Here is a 16,427-nt window from a genome sequence, read left to right as displayed (position 1 = left end):
GGTAATTCTTTCTGAGAGGTCATTCTCCTGTGCATTGTTTCTTCTTTCTTTCTATGACCCATTTGTGTGTGTTGTTTTGCAGAGTGAGGAAACACCATGGCTCTTTTTATTCCACAGTGAATATACAGAAGCATTATATTTCCTTTTTTTCCTGTAAATGCCTTTTCTTACTCAAAATAACTACCTTTCATTATTTATAATCTGTGGTAAATGCATAAAACACTTCACAAAACAAAGAAGGCAAAATCTTTGCACTTCGAAGAACATTATTCTATGACCTCCAGCAAACTATAGAAAAGAAACAAAGGCATTGTTAGCAGTTTAACGCTGTAATCCTACAACAGTTAGTGTGAACTATATAATTCATTTAAGTGAACCAACAATTAGCTCCTGAAGGCTTTGTAGGGGGAAACTCAGAGGAGAACAAGTAAAGTAAGTTTTGTTTCTTGTGGTTTTCTTAGGAACTGCATAATGGGTTTGTTTGAGAGCTAAAAAAAATTATGGATATTAGCATTTTGGCTGACTAGGCTGGCTTCGTCAAAAGTTGTCTGTATAGGTACAGGTGAATTAAAGTCTGCAGACAGTCCTTTATAATTACCTTGATGCTCTGTTTCTGCTATTCATAAATTCTTAGAACTTTTGTGAACCAATCCTAAAGGCTGGTTTTCCATTCCATTTTCCATCTTAATCTTGCTAAGAGACCTAGTGAAGCCATTTAGTTTCTGAGAACTCAGAGATTTAAGAGGATTTTAAGCAGTACTGCAAACATGGAATGTGTATGGGTACATACATACAGAAACCAGAAATTAAATGGTTTATTAACCATTTATTATTTAAATTAGTTAAATCCTCCTGGAAATTATGCTGAAGAATGTGATCAGACACAGCCAACATATTTTCAGCAAGAGCATATTGTGCCTGACCAGCCAAGTGGCCTTTAGTAATGGAATGACTACATCAGTGGGCAAAAGAAGAGCTACAGCTATAATCTGCCTTGTTTCTGTAAGGTCTTTCTTATGAGTTAGTCCTCCATAACATTCTTGCCACTAAATTGCAGAAACATGATTTTGGTTAATAGAGTGTTAACTGGATGAGAAATTAGCTGAATGGCCATGTCCAAAGAGTTACAGACAATGCCTCAGTGTCCAAGTGGAAACTAGTAATGCGTGATGTCTCTCAAGGGTCCATAGAAGGACGTATACCATCAACGTGTTCTTCAAGGATATAGTGGGATTGAATGTTTCCCCCTCAAGTTTGCAGAAGGCACCAAGATGTGTGGTATGGTCAACACTCTGGAGGGAAATGATGTACTATCCAGAAGACACTTACAGGTTTGAGAGGGGGTTTGTGCAATTTCTTGAAGTTCAAAAGGGCAAGTGAGAAGTACTGCCCCTGGGTCAGGGTAATCCCCAGTATCAGTACGGGTTGGGGGATGAAGGGACTGGCAAAGGTCCTGCCAAGAACAACTTGGGGCTACTGGTGAGTGAGAGGCGGCCATGAGCACTCCTAGCCCATAGAGCCAAACGTGTCCTGGGCTGCATCCAAAGCAGTGTGGGCAGCAGGGGAGGAAGGGGATTCTACCGCTCTGCTCTGTTCAGGTGAAACCCACCTGGAACCCTGCACCCAGCTCTGGGGTCCCAGCACAGGAAGGACATGGACCTGATAAAGCAGGTCAGGCAGAGGGCCACAGAATTAATGATCAGAGGGCCGAAGCAACTCTTCTATGAGAACAATTTGTGAGTTGTATGATTAACCATGGAGAGGAGGAGGCTCCAGGGAAACCTGATTCCAGCCTTTTGGTAGTTAAAGGGGATTTATAGGAATAATGAAAGTCACAAAACAGCCACGCATAAGGACCGCCTGTTGGTTTTCATTTTTCTTCCTTTTTTTCTGTAATATGTTAACAGAGTAACCGTACTTGTTTGAGCTTTTCCCTCCTTAGCAGGAGATGTAAAAATCCTGGGAAGGAGACTGAATGCAAAGGAGGGAATGTGTATCTTGTGCTGTGGGTGTGTGTTGGCTTTCTCGTTTGGCCTCAGTAACTTCTTAAATCTTCCCAAACTAACAGTTTTTGGAAGGTGCAAATGGCACTCTTTCCTGGAAAGGAACTATGAATAAAAGCTGAATCAGGTACTCTCACTGTTTTTTATGGAGAAAGGAATATCTTATGGATTTCATGTATTTTTTTAGCTACAAAAATCTTCTTTGTAAGTTTACTTGAGCATCTTTTGAATACATTTATTTTTTCTCTGAAATAGATAGCACAGTTCTGGTACAAAGTATCCTATGTACCTAGCAATCATTTTATATAGACCTACATGTTTGTAGAGAATTATCTCAGGTATTATTCTGTTACCTAGTATGATGCCAAAGAAGCTTATTCTTAAAACTGTGGAAACTGATTCTCTAAGTTCTTTTGCAAGCGCACAGAATTTGAAGTTATAAAAACTCTTTTTTTGCTTCCCACTACATTTTTTTTAGAAAAGTTTCTTTATTTTGGCATATCAGGGGGTTTTAAAGCATGATTGGAATTCTACTAGGCATCACAGTTCTGATTTGCATGTCCTCTTAGAGACACTATTCAACTGTAAATTAATTATGGAAAATGATGGGACTCTATAATTAAGATTTGGCAAAATTCAGTAAGATTATTTTCTATTGTATTTTAAACATTTTTGATATTGAATGAATATGCTTGAGAAAAGGGGTTGTTTTTTTCTGTGCCTAGATTTCTGTGTCATTCATAAACTGCTAATAAGCTACTGAAGTGTTTAGTTACATTGTGGTTCTGAAAAATATAACTCTGAAAATTAGCAATTCCTTACCTAATTGTTCTTCTTCATATAATAGTTGATATGAATCAGCAACAGCACTGTTTGTTAGGTTTTATTAAGATGGAAAGATAGTCTTGACTGTCGATTGTCAATCACCGAGTTTCAGTTAATTTCTCTTCCTTCTGTGCAGTGTGGGGACGTCAATCAGAGTTTTTAGCCTTACTAACAAGTAAAGAAAATATCAAAAAGAGAATGCCTGTGTTTTGCCTAAATCATTTCATGTTGATGTAACTATGTTTATTAATAACAGGAAAATAATGCACAATATTATTTTGTAAAATCAATTATTATTTTGTTTTGAACACAGACGTCTGAGAGATACTGGAAGTATTATTAGCTTTTCAGACAGTAATAGAAAACACAGCAGCAGCATAAAATCACTTATTTTTACTTATGCAAATGTTGAGCAGATGGCTTAGCTTCTTCTCTTTGATGGCTACATGCTTTCTAGATTTGACACTGTTCAGGTATAAAAACTACAGCATACACAGCACACAGATGTACCATCCTGCATTTTCAGTCCATGCATGACAAGAAACTTATACATAAATAATATTAGTAAATCATTCTTAATAAACTAGGTATTTATTGGTCTTTAGTCTCAAAACCACAAATGCATTATTAAAAATCACTTGTACTCTCTTTTTTTTACAGGAGACTAAGCAAATAAAATTACAGTAATTTCACGATTACAAGCCACACTGACTATAAGCCGCATCGCCGGGTGTTGGCAAACATTTTGTTCTTTGTCTATATACAAGCTGCACCTGAGTATAAGCCGCTCTGTTGTTCGCAGCGAGTACCCGCGTGCAACAAAGTTGCCAAATAGTAACAGAATCGCAGCATGGTGGGGTTTACTGGCTCAGCTTGGGCTGTGAGGGCTCAGGGCTGCCGACGAGGCCAAGTGGCCCAGCTCGGTGCTGCCACTCGGCAGGGCCGCTCAGGGCTGGCCGCCGCTGGGCTCGCTCGCCCTGGCCCGGCGCTGCCCCGTGGTCGCTGGGGGGACACGGAGCCTGCTGGCACCCACAGCGGTGGTGGGACGCGGGGATGGAACCCCCCTGTTCCTGCGGGGGCAGCATGCGGGGACGGCAGCCCCCCGCCTCCCACTGAGCTGCGGGGTCAGCAGGAGGGAGCCCCCGTCTTCCCCCCAGGCCACAGAGATGACAGCACAGAGGCCCCCGCCTCCTACCTGAGCCGGAGGCCAGCAGGAGAGAGCCCCTGCCTTCCCCCCACCCTCTGTGCTGCCTGCTTGGAGTGGCTCCACCTACCATGCAACAGAGTAACCAATGTGTAACAATCGCGTAAATGCCGGGTTTTACTGGCAGGTGCTTCACTTGGCAGTTTGCACTGACTTAGTTTACACTTCCAGGGTTGAAAATGTCAGAAAATTATTCACATATTAGCCGCTCCTGAGTGTAAGCCACATTTCCGGTGTGGGAGCAAAATTTTGGTCAAAACGGTGCGGCTTGTAATCGTGAAATTACTCTAATATTTTTATAGAAAAGTAGTAAGCCAACTAACTTTACTAGTAATATTTGCATTAAAGAATGCCAGTTAGCAATTCTTTACTCAGAATTTTAGTTGTGATTCAAGTTTATCATGGACACTAAATGGTGTCCTTAAGTAGGCAGATATGAAAGATGTAGAGATTACTCGCCTATGCCCCCGATGTTCCAAGTATCCAAAGACCCTATTGACTCTCAAACAAAGGGTGCAGAAAGTAGTTTTGCAAAGTTTCTTGAAATAGCTGTTATAGGTTATCTCTTCCAGGGATACAACTGCATGTTTTGTTACAACAATGAAGCTAATAGGCTTTTTTTTTTTTTTTTAAGGAAATCACTACTTTTCTGTGTCCTGACTGCAGCCACCAAATTCTTCCTTACACATTGTTTCTTTCTCCCCTGTTCAGTCAGTACTTAGACACCTACAATATCCAGATTCTTTTAAAATAAAAAACTGGTTTACACACCCGTTGCTGCTTTCAGTTGTTATTCTTCTGAGGCACGAATATTCTTCAAAATCCATCTATTTTCATAGGAAAGAAATCAAATTGCTAAGTTAAAAGACAACATTAACTGGGAATATCATCTCCTATACCTTATATCAAGATGCCTTATTCTGTGCCTAGTGTTGAAAACTCTTATTTTAGACTGCTGACTTAATTCCAGGAAATAAAAAATGTAATAAAGATGAAAATAAATGGAAGGGAATATTCACATGATTTGGAGAAGTTTAGCAAAGCTAAATGGTGTGGCAAAAATTTTAATTTACAAATCAAGGAAATTATATCACTTAAGGAGGAATAGTTCTTAATTTATTTAACTTAATATTATAGAACCTTTTTTTAATTTTAAAATTTTAACAGTGATTGTGGTATAAACTTCTAACAAATATTATCACACCTCAAATATTCCTTAAAAATCCAGTGCTTTATGTTTTGTATTGTAAAGTGTGCATTTCTCTCGTGTAGATAAACCTTTCTCAAATTACATGAGTAATTCTTTCTTGAAGAAAATTAAATATGTCAATTCATTATTATGCTGAGCTTTCCATGGTAAATTTTAAATTGGATACTTATTCATTTTAATTGGAATCAAAAGTCTTTAATTCACTGAGTTAAAATCAGTTTTTCTTTTGGCTTACCTAGAGGTTAATTTTTATTTCCCTCCATGGAAGCAATGGCTCATAAGAGATGCAAATCCAGTTCTCATCTGGTAACACTCCAGAAGGGATCAGATTGATCTTTGGATAAATTTATTTAATTGTAGGAGAGAAAGAGTATTTATAACCTACATGAGGACAGTCAAATGTTTTGCCATCTGAAATGGACAGGAAACAAGATCAATGCATATAACACTAAGAATATAGTAGAGTTTTTAAAGAAAAACAATAATATTACAGTAATTTCACGATTACAAGCCGCACCTGATTATAAGCCTCACTTCCAGGGTGTCGGCAACATTTTGTTCTTCCTCCACCACACTTTCGCTCACAGTGAGGATCCGTGTGCAACTTTCACAGAGTTGCCAATTAGTGACAGAATTGTGGGAACAGGGGGTTTACTGGCTCAGCTTGGGGCCCTGCGGGACTGGCACGGCTTCCCCCTCCCCTGCTGCTGCCAGCCCCAGCCCTGCTGCCCCGTGGCCACTGGGGGCGGCCCTGGCCATGCTCGGGGCAGGGCGGGATCGGTTCAGCTTGGGGCTGCTTCGTACTTACATTTCCGGTTGGCAAATTTCTGAACTTTTTTTTGTATATTGGCCACTCTTGAATACAAGCCGCACTTCTGTATTTGGACCAAAACTTTAGTCAAAATGGTGCAACTTATAATCATGAAATTACTGTAATTTGTCAGCTGATTTTGATGACCTAAAAGTAAGCATACTTTTATTTGGTAAAATTTCAATCTTTTTCTAAAAAAAAAAAAAAAGTAATCAAATTCCCTAATAGACTTCTAATACCGTATTTATTTGTTTATTTATTTAGTTAGTTAGTTAGCTAGAGAGGCCATTTGAGATTAAAAAACAAATTTTTCAGTTCTTCTGCAAACTACCATAGAGTTAATTCAGTTCCACTTAATTCCTGACAAATTTGGATAAGTCTATTAAAGCTCACTATCACTTTTTCAATAGGTCATGCTCATCCTCAGCATTTATCTTGTCTCCCCTAAGTTTGGAAAATGAGACTTTTTAACTATAAGGAGTTGCAGCTGATTAAACTTCATACTGTAACAATCAGCTCAAAATTTATGGTGGATATTTCCACTGCATCACAAAGTCTGTAACATGCAAACTTTTTTCCATACCAGGCAGTATCATCAGAAGGTCAGGGAAAGAAGTTCTGCATTAGGTGTAGTGATCCTAGTTTCACTAGGCTTGAAACCTTATAGCCTTTTCCAGACCTGTTCTAGATCTATCTAATCTGTAAGTTCAAAGAGACTTCAAAGTTCAAAGGGAGAGAAAATTCTCAAGTATATAACCCCTAATATAAATTACGTTAATATTTAAAAAGAATGGAGATGTCTCAGATTACTATGGAATAGAAACTCCAGTCTTTCATTTTAGTAGCTGAGTTCAGCAGAATTAGATCCATGTTCATGCTGGTTTATACTAAAGGTGAAGGACAAGCAAAAGAAGTCATAGTAGGCACTGCAGAGATGGCCAAAATTGACCTGAACCTGTGTCAGTGTTCTGAAGGAATGTGAAGTGATCACACCATAAACACCACGGAATTTTCAGGAATTATATACTTATAAACACAGAGATCTCACATGATTAGGAACTCTATATTTCCAAGATGGAAAACACATCTAATACAGCATCTGTAACATTGGTAAGTGGTAAAGATTCCAGAGGAATTAACTCAAAGTCCGTGTACCTTGAGTAACAAATCAGTAAACATATGAATTGACTTCTCCTGAAGCCTTTCCATCCTTTTGCCACAATTCCAATATCTTCTTTATTTGGCAAGGTAGTGGTGAACATCTACATCGAAACTGACTGCTATGAGTTTTTGATTACAGGAATAAAAGTTTCTACCTTGTTTCCCAAACAGAGTTCACTACTCAGACAATATTTGCTGCTGGCTTTGCCCTGTTTTGCAGAAAATAAGAATGTCCATAGTACAAAAGTAAGGCTTCCTTTTTGCATTATTACCCACATTTCAGATTATTGGCTGCTATAAAATGTCTTTCTGTAGAAAAAGAGAGTGGAAGTGGAAGTTCTTCTATGTGGTTTTTATTGTATAGAAAATTTCATATTACATATTATAAACCTTATGAAAATCATTTAGTTTGTCAAGAAGGGTGACATGCATATACGTAGAAGTCATGAGGGAAGATTTTATGATCTGTATTGTAAGTGTTTGTACTGTGAACTTTTAACCTGTATGAGGATAAGAAGAGTATTTGTGAAAGCCACTTGGGGAAATTAGTTCAATTTTCTTGGGCAGTTACAGTCCTTTCTTTGAAATAATATGCTATAAGTAGCCTCAATATGTTTTCTGAATGTTTGAAATTAATGGGAAAAATAAATCGCTATTCCAGATTTTATCAATGATGTTGGGTTTTTCTTTTATTTTATTTTATTGGAGTATTTATCAGTTGAATTAAGTCATATGGCAGTACATCTTAAATATCAACTCAGCATTTCAGTAGTATCTCAAATACCATTTAAGTGGAACACATTTCTAATTCATAGTATGTTAGATCATGCTACACACACTGTACTCTCCAACACAGGCTGCTTTAAGCGTATATTTTATTTTTCTCTTTCATATGCCCAGATGGCAATCTGTTTGCTTTAGGGTGAAGTCATGATATGAAGCATCTGGAGTTTAGAGTGTTTTGATTTGCTTCACTAGTTTCACCAAGTTCTTACTATATTACAAAATATTTATTGCTAGAGCTCTTACCCTGAAAATAATGTTGCCAGGGGGTAAGGAAACCATAAAAGTTGGTATAAAAGTGTTGGTACCCTTCTCCAGATTGCAATTCTGCTAAAACTACTGCAAAACCTCAAGTGCACGGGCTCAGCTTCCCGATCTGAAGATGAATGTCATATGTTTTATAAACAGAGTCCTCTGAAATGAACCAGGTCTGCACTTGAATCACCCATCAAGCTACAAGTGCAAGGTCAAACAACACTTGGCTTAGTGTAAGAGCATTCACATAAAGTTGATTTAGTTACAGTGACAGTTCCATATTCTCTTTTATATTGCAAAAGGATATCAATTACATTACAGCAAGATTAAAACTGTAAAACATAATAACTCTTATGCATGCATGCTGAAGATTTATATAACATTTTTAATTCAGGCTCTTGTTTCTGTATATGACTGTGAATAAGGATAAATCTGGGTGTGGAAGAGAAAGGCAATCTCTGAGGCAATTTGATTTTATTTCAGAGTAAGGTAGAGAAGCTGTAAGCAAAGCAATTCCTTCATTGGTTCTTCGTCTTCGGTAACATCCATGGATCTTAGTAGCTCTTAGTCAAACCATATCAGTGGCACTGAAATTACTCTGTGTATCCATGGCTAAACAAAATAGTATATTTTTTTACCTTTATCAGTTGTAGAAATGATGTAGGGCAACTTTGAGTAACAAACAAAAGATGAAACATGCTTATCCACCAAAGTTAACCAGCTGTGCCCTCATGTTGATTATTGTAACTGTGTCCTTTAAGTGGAGTTGAAATTAAACTATTTTTTTTCTTAATGAACTTCTCCCTAATATCTTGAAGCAAATTGTCCTTGGTTTTTAATGGAAAAAAACCCTCTAAATACTCATTGTTCTGCAAGAAATAAGCGTTATGTCATGTGAAGCAATATTGCTTTTGTAAATAATAGAGTGGTGTGAGGCACATGAAAAACACAGATTATAGTCACATAGAATATACAAGAGAGCTGTTGGACTTATTCACATGTGAATTAAAGGTTTTCTAATACCTGTTTTAATTTCTCATGTCTTCCTATCTCAACAACTATCTGGTTGAAAAGGGAAATACTCTTGAAAAAAGGGCTTATTACTTCATTTTATCTTGTGACAAATCCTGTTTACTGAACCAGAAAGGAAAAAATTATAATGCAGGCTCCCGCAACAGTTTAATATACATCATATAATTTCATTGACTCCTATTTTCTATCAAAGAGCAGTTTCTTTGAACTAGTTATCATGCAACAAAATAAAACAGTCTTTGAAACTCTGTACGTTTGAAACTTACAGTTTAAAACAATGATTCAATATTAAATGGTGTGAGTACTGAGTCTTTTAGATATTTGTGTTGTCTTTGTCCTGTTCAGTGTGACATATTTAAACTTTGTTTTTAATTCTGCGAGTTTTGAATTGTTATGTGATGTAATTTTATCAAGTCTTTGGTTCATGTAAGATTGCATGTCTTCCCACTATCCATGGTGAAAAGAGATGATTTCTCCTGAGACTGATGTAATAATTCCTGCTATTCTAACTAATTACTCCTAAATGTCTCCAAAATTAAAGAAAATTATAGGAGTGGTTTACAGAACATTGGTCCATCATGAGGTAGAACAATATATCTGACAAGTGGTAGTGTAACAGGTTGGAAGGTAGTCAATGATGATATCTCATTGCAAGAAATATTCAGAATATTTGTCTGTCCTTAGGGAATTCTTAATAGCTGCAATTTTGTCAATGAGTAACACACCGAGCAGTGTATTATCCACCTTGCAAGGAAGTGGGATGGGTTGGTGAGAGATTTGAGTAGGAGGCATATATCTATATTAGTTACTTTAATGTTTGGAATAGCACAGATAAAAATAAAAACCTAAAGATAGCACATATATATCGATGAGACATTAACGAAACTGCCTTCTGGTTTTCCAGATACATTTAAGTTGATTTTGACAGGTGGCTGTAAACATGAGGAGGACTTTAGAGCTAGGAACAGGAATCAAACTAACACTTGTGTTGTCTTTATGAAGGAATGCTCAAATAAAAAGGAGAACAAGTGGTGAAAGTCAGACGATTACAATTTTTTCAGGTGACACTGACATTTATCCTGTAGTGAAGGTTTTTTCTTTTATTTCTTGATAATTTTGAATTTTGTGTGCAACATTTTAATAGTGACTGAACACTGGAACTTTCATTGGAATATTAGTAAATTTCTAAAGTCACAAAAACTACATAACGATCTTACAAACACCATAAGCTTCTTCACATCACTTTTGTCTGCAATAGTTCTTAAACATTAGACTTAGTAAACATTCATTCTTCTGGTTATATGATTCTCTTAAAATGAAGAGAATGACAGAATTTAATTATTTTATTGCAGAATGCCTCCATGTTTTGACTTTGAACAAAAATATCAATACATTTGTATGGGCTTTGTGAAAAGGAGATTAAGTAATATTTTGACTTCAAAAATCTAAAATAGATTAGTTTTCAAAAATCTCATGCATAATCATTCAAATAGGAACTGTAGTAACTGATGATGATATAAATCTTGAGGATATTTCAAAAGAGAAATATTGACTTTTTTACAGCTTCATCATGATTTTAAATATAAAAATATAAATATAAAAATATATAAATATAAATCTAAAAATATTGTTCACTTTTTATCACTTCTGATACCTGAAACAAAGTAATGGAGATGTATATTTTAGATCAGATGACTGAATAACAAAAAATTTGAGTACCCAAGAGCATATCCAATTTGTATTGTTTAAATCTTTGAAATTACTAAAAATATCATCGAAGGTGAGTTGGATGGGTCCTCAAACATTACCCACTGCCCTCCCCCAGTGATGCCTGCGGGCAGTATATATGTGTTTTCTGATAGATATGTACCCATGTTTCACAATGACATAAATATTGGAATTTCTACAGCTCCAGTAGACATTTTATATCAGTGCTAAAGCATCCTTATGATTTTTCCATTGAAATTTGATCTATTTTTCTGCAGTTTGAACTCAATACTTCCAACTGTGCCAACTTTAAGATCTGATTTTATTATTGCCAGTGTTTTCTTGTTTAGGATCTGAAATGCAAAAGTGCAACTACATCTCTGCAGAGGATAGTATACCCCTTAACTCCTAACAGGAAGCACTGGATATTTCAATGTAATGCCTATCCCCACAAAGCTACACTTCCTTTGTGTCTCTCTGAAACTCCTCTTAATTGGTGAGAGTGGAATGAAGTCAAGAGAATAAACAAGGGTCTGTGTGTTATACTGGTCTGACAAAACTTAACAACCGTACTAAAAGCAGGAAAGTTTTGAAAAAAATTGCTACCTATTCCTAATGCTGACTCTCAAAGGTCTTGTTTGAAGACCTCGGTGTGCAGCAGATATTTTTTAATTAATTTCTTCAATACCAAGTCTCTGAGATTTGCTTTCAGAGAATGTGTGATATTTGTGTCCCACATGGTTTGCATGTTTTTATTAGCTCATTTGTTTAGGTTTTTAAAAAACTGTCTCTAAGCTTAATATGTATGTATGTAAGAAATGTAAAATGTGTTGAATTAAAAAAAAAAAGTCAAACCAAACCAAAGCAAACCATAAACTCACTCCTTCCTGAAAAAAAGAAAAAAAAAAAGGGAAAAAAAACCATTGCTGCCTTAAGCTTATATGAAAATTTTTATCTTCAAATCATTAATTTTTGACAGGAAACATACATTACAAGATAACATTTTGAACTATGACAGATTTTAAAAACAGTTATTTCTCTCCTCCATGTCGTTTGGGTAACAGCTCTTTGGAATTCTGTAAAAAGTCCTGAACTGTGATTTAATCTACAGAAAAATATTGCCACTATCCTTACAAAATTCTATTGTATAAAGAATTTCTTTTTTTTATGCTTGAAAACCTACTCCAATTTGTATACAAAATTAGTTAATTATATTTTCAAGATACAGATCTGAAAGATCTTCTTTCTTTAGACGTAAATCATCCTTCTATAAATCTGACATTTCTTTTTCTGCAGTTTAAGCATTCATTTTTTTGGTTGTGTTTCATCATTTAACTCTGTGGCATTTTATTTTTTCAATGTAGGTCAATGTAGATCACATGACTTCTTTTCACTATGCTCACATTTATTGTCTGATCTTAGGACAAGACTGCCTTACTACATTTCACAGATTTGGCTCAAAAAGTCCAATGAAATTGTTAATATTCCCAGGCTGTCCCTACATAGTATGCATGAATGACTTCTAATCTTAATAACTGCTGATTTTGATATTTTTATATTCTCACTGTGATTTTAGTGACAGTTTTTCTGTTCCTTAAAGCAACAGCTTAATGAAGGCTGCACATGAGCTGTTGCAATAGACAAATTCAGAGGGGAATGCCTGTGCATAATTTTTCCTTCAAAAATCTAGAATTATCAGAATCTGGGGCAAGACATTTTGTGTTTTCCATGCACATTCCATGAGTGAAATTAATATTTTACTTAATTTTGCACTTTTATTCTGATAGGTATTATAAAACAGCATCTGACCTTTAGTGGACTAAAGATTATGCAGGAAATGGTACCCCGTCTCTTATTTGTCTACCAGTATTTTCTATTTTTTATCTGTTCCATTCACAATAATTCTTATCCTTAAGATTTTTTTTTTGAGAACTAAGTTGATGCCCTCATAAACCAACTCTCTAGGACTCCCAGATCTTATCTCTGAGGGGTACACAATACTTTTTTATCCAATGTGATTGCCTTTCTTCCCCATGTGTACATGCACTGGCACTGACTATCCTCTTCAATTTCCACATCTGGTTAATAAACTTGTGTGTTTCCCTACCATCAGCTCTGAGCCACCTAAAGAACAGCCTGGGGCCAAGGGCAGTTTGTTTTAAGGTGACATACTAGTGATAGCCTGTGTCTCAACTATTAGGCAATCACTTATCTTTGAAGGAACTATTCCTGACACAGAAAAATTTAGCTTCTCTAATACCTCTTCTATGCCCTAGTTGAATTCCAACTGGGGTCTTAACAACATCAACCCCCTAGTCCTCTCCTACAACCCGAGTTTTACCCCCGTAAATAATGTGGTAATGAGGTGGAGATGTTATCAACATTTGGCAATTTGACCCTTGACCCTCTCTAATGGAGGAGATTTTGATGTTGATACTTCATTTTGCTGCTACATTTTGGTGAGGAGAGAAATCACAGAATCCCAGAATGGTTCAGGGTGGAAGGGCCCTCAGTGGGTCATTTGGACCAAAGTCCCTGCTCGAGCAGAGTCATCCCAGAGCACATGGCACAGCATTTCATCTAGCATGTTTTGAATATCACATACACATATCCTCAAATTCAGGTGGAACTTCCTGAGCATCCATTTCTTCCTGTTTAGATCTGATATTTAAATATCCTTTGTAGGTTAGCCAGAATATATACCAAGGTTCAGAATTTCATTAACTCAGCCTTCAATGGCTCATACTCACCCTTATTTTAGGTTTGTTGTGTGTCCAACCAAAAGTGAAGGGAAACAACTGCAGAACATAAAACATTTCGCTTTGGCTTCAGCATAAACAAAATGAAAAAAATTAGAGACATGATCAATTGGCTTATTTGTGGAGTTATTTGTTTGTGGGGATTTTTTTTTCCTTTAATTAGTTTGGTTTCCTGGTTGTTCTTGTTTTTTATTCCAATTACATTTCATTGTGTGTTAATTCTGAGAAGGATTCAAGAGAAAAAAAATTGCAAAATCAATAAATGGTTACAATTCTCTAGGAAGGGAAAAATATTGCTGTGAGTTTAAATAAATTTGCCAATTTCTCTGAAATTATCTCCTACGGAGATAATAGAGAATTGATGTAAATGTCATGCCAAAACTACAGCTTTGGTGAATATGCAACCCAACTTCTTCTCTAGGGAAATATTTGTGTTTAGTGGAGGCAGTGCCACACCCTGGAATGCTGACAGCTCATTGTTGCCTTTCAAGACTGCATCTGCAAATTGCATAAATTCCTTATGTTACAGATTTGCTCTGCAGTTCAGCTATTAGTCCATTTACTGTGTCCATTATAAACCATAAAGTATAATATGAAGTTACTGAATTAACTCACATATTTGTATACCACATAAAAAGCTGTTTGAATGAGAGTTGATGAAATGTTATATTTTATCATGAAGTTTGCATTTACTTGAGATATATAATCTTTCCTGTAACTGTTGTATATTTTTATTATAGCCAAAGAATATTTTAAATAATATTATTATTTCTTTTATTATATTTTGTTTTTCAGTTTACAGAATAATCTCAGTCAGATCACGATGTGTTTTACATAAACATGCAGGATCATGTTTTTAGGAATTGGGAAAGGTTTTGGAGAATTTGTATATGGCAGGAAGGAGCAAATTTTTTTATTTTGGTTGATGTTCTCTGAAAAGCTTGTGTGGGACATGTTGATCTAAAAAGTTTATGCCATTTTTCTCATTAATTTTGAAATAACACAGTCATTATTAGTCTTTGGTATCAGTGCAGTTCTGGTTTATCAAACATATCAGGCATGTTCTGATCCTGACATACATTTGATTCAGAACTTTTCTTAATTCCTCAACCTTCACTGTATAAGACAGGTATTTATTCATCTTTCCTGTTAAAATAAATGGAAAGTTCAGATTTTAATTCAATATGGCAGGACATTCTAAACCCTTCCTTTCTTACTACAGAGTTGGAGATATGGATGGAGAAATCTGTGGAGGTGCCAAGTACTATCACCAGCAGAGAAAAACAGTTAATCCTACTGTTGCAGTGATTTTTTTCCTCTGTCTCCATTCAGGCTTTATGCTTTGTCAGTTTCACCTTCACATCCTCCACTAAATGTCTCTCTATCCTACCTGAGGCAACAGTTGCCTGCTCCCCTTGTGTGCCAGTGAGCGCACGCTGTTTTTTGGGGTTATTAGGAAGTTTCAATTTCCTCTAACCCTGTTTACCTCAGCAGACACATTTGTGGCTCTGGCAATCTTTTCTATTCCTTTTTGGACAGGAGCTAAATATTAGAAAATGTCTCAAGGCATTTTCATTGAAAGAATCACCATTTCAAAAGGTTCTATACAACTGACGACTAAATAAATTTTCTTCTTTTTTTTTTTTCAGTAAGTAAGCAGTGGAGCTGGAAAACCTGGTAGAAAACTCTTTTGTCTTTCCTGCTTGTATCTATGGAACCTGGTTTGCAAGGTAAATGTTCCATTTTAATTGACTGTAATTGTATGCTATTAAAATTTTAAATGTCTAAAATGACCTTATGTTACCTCTAGATTTTAAAGAAAATACCTTTGCTTAGTGTTTAATCTACACTTTTAGCAGTGAATTGTGTTAGAAAACTCTTAAAACTTAAAATAAATGCAATTAGTTCCTTTGGATTTATTAAAAAATAATTCTCACTCTCAGGGCGAAAGTAAAAATATGGTAAGATCTTAGTTATTTTTGAGTTTCCAGGTTATTTCTACTATATTTACATCAAGCAGTAAAAAAAGAAAACAATCCAGATGAATGTGAAGGCATTTATTATGTCAACACATATTCTCTGTGATTCTGTGTTTACTGGTGATGCTGTGCTTATTTGTGATTTTATTGGAAGGAAGACTGAAGGTGACACTTGAGACCCCTGGCTTATATTTGCAATTTTCATTGTTATGTAGTTTTTAAAATAAGAGATTCCTCTTCCTGCTCTTAAACATAGCTTATAATAATGATATCTAAAGCTGATCATGTTCTACATTTGGAACATTTAGTTTTCCTGAGATCAGAATACCTCAAGGAAACTGGCTTGCTTTGTTATCATGATTTTATTTTAATTAATTACTGTGAAGGCTGCTGGTTCTATCAGAAAAATTATATTACCAAGAAAATATTAACCTGAATACCTTCTTCAGCTTTTTTTAAGGGTCGAGGCATAATAACACTACTTCCCTTGGCACTTTTCTTGTCCCAACCTGAATTTTATCTTTGATATTTTCTTAATTTTCTTTAGGAAAGAACATTCTTCTCTAGTCTTTTTGCCATTGAAATGGTCGGTTTTTTTCTCTTTTAGATGTGGTGAAAGAAAATTTCCAAAAGATGTCCTCTTATATGTGATAAAGAATTCAACAGCAAGCTATGCAATAGCCACTCCAAATTTGTGC

The 16,427-nt window shown here is 35.8% G+C and overlaps 1 protein-coding gene across 4 annotated transcripts in view; it reads left to right on the top strand.

Moving 5' to 3' along the window:
- Positions 1 to 16,427, top strand: part of LINGO2 (leucine rich repeat and Ig domain containing 2) — a 505,609-nt gene that overhangs the window by 169,489 nt on the left and 319,693 nt on the right. For all 4 annotated transcript variants that reach the window (XM_033084762.2, XM_033084758.2, XM_033084761.2 and 1 more), the window contains exon 2: positions 15,400 to 15,480. The gene's annotated coding sequence lies outside the window, so the exon portion shown is untranslated. The remainder of the gene's footprint in view (positions 1 to 15,399; positions 15,481 to 16,427) is intronic.

The sequence above is a fragment of the Catharus ustulatus genome, chromosome Z, assembly GCF_009819885.2.
Source record: "Catharus ustulatus isolate bCatUst1 chromosome Z, bCatUst1.pri.v2, whole genome shotgun sequence".
Classification (NCBI taxonomy): Eukaryota; Metazoa; Chordata; class Aves; order Passeriformes; family Turdidae; genus Catharus; species Catharus ustulatus.
The sequence above is the reverse complement of the archived record's forward strand: the minus strand, read 5'-3'. Positions and strand labels throughout refer to the sequence as shown.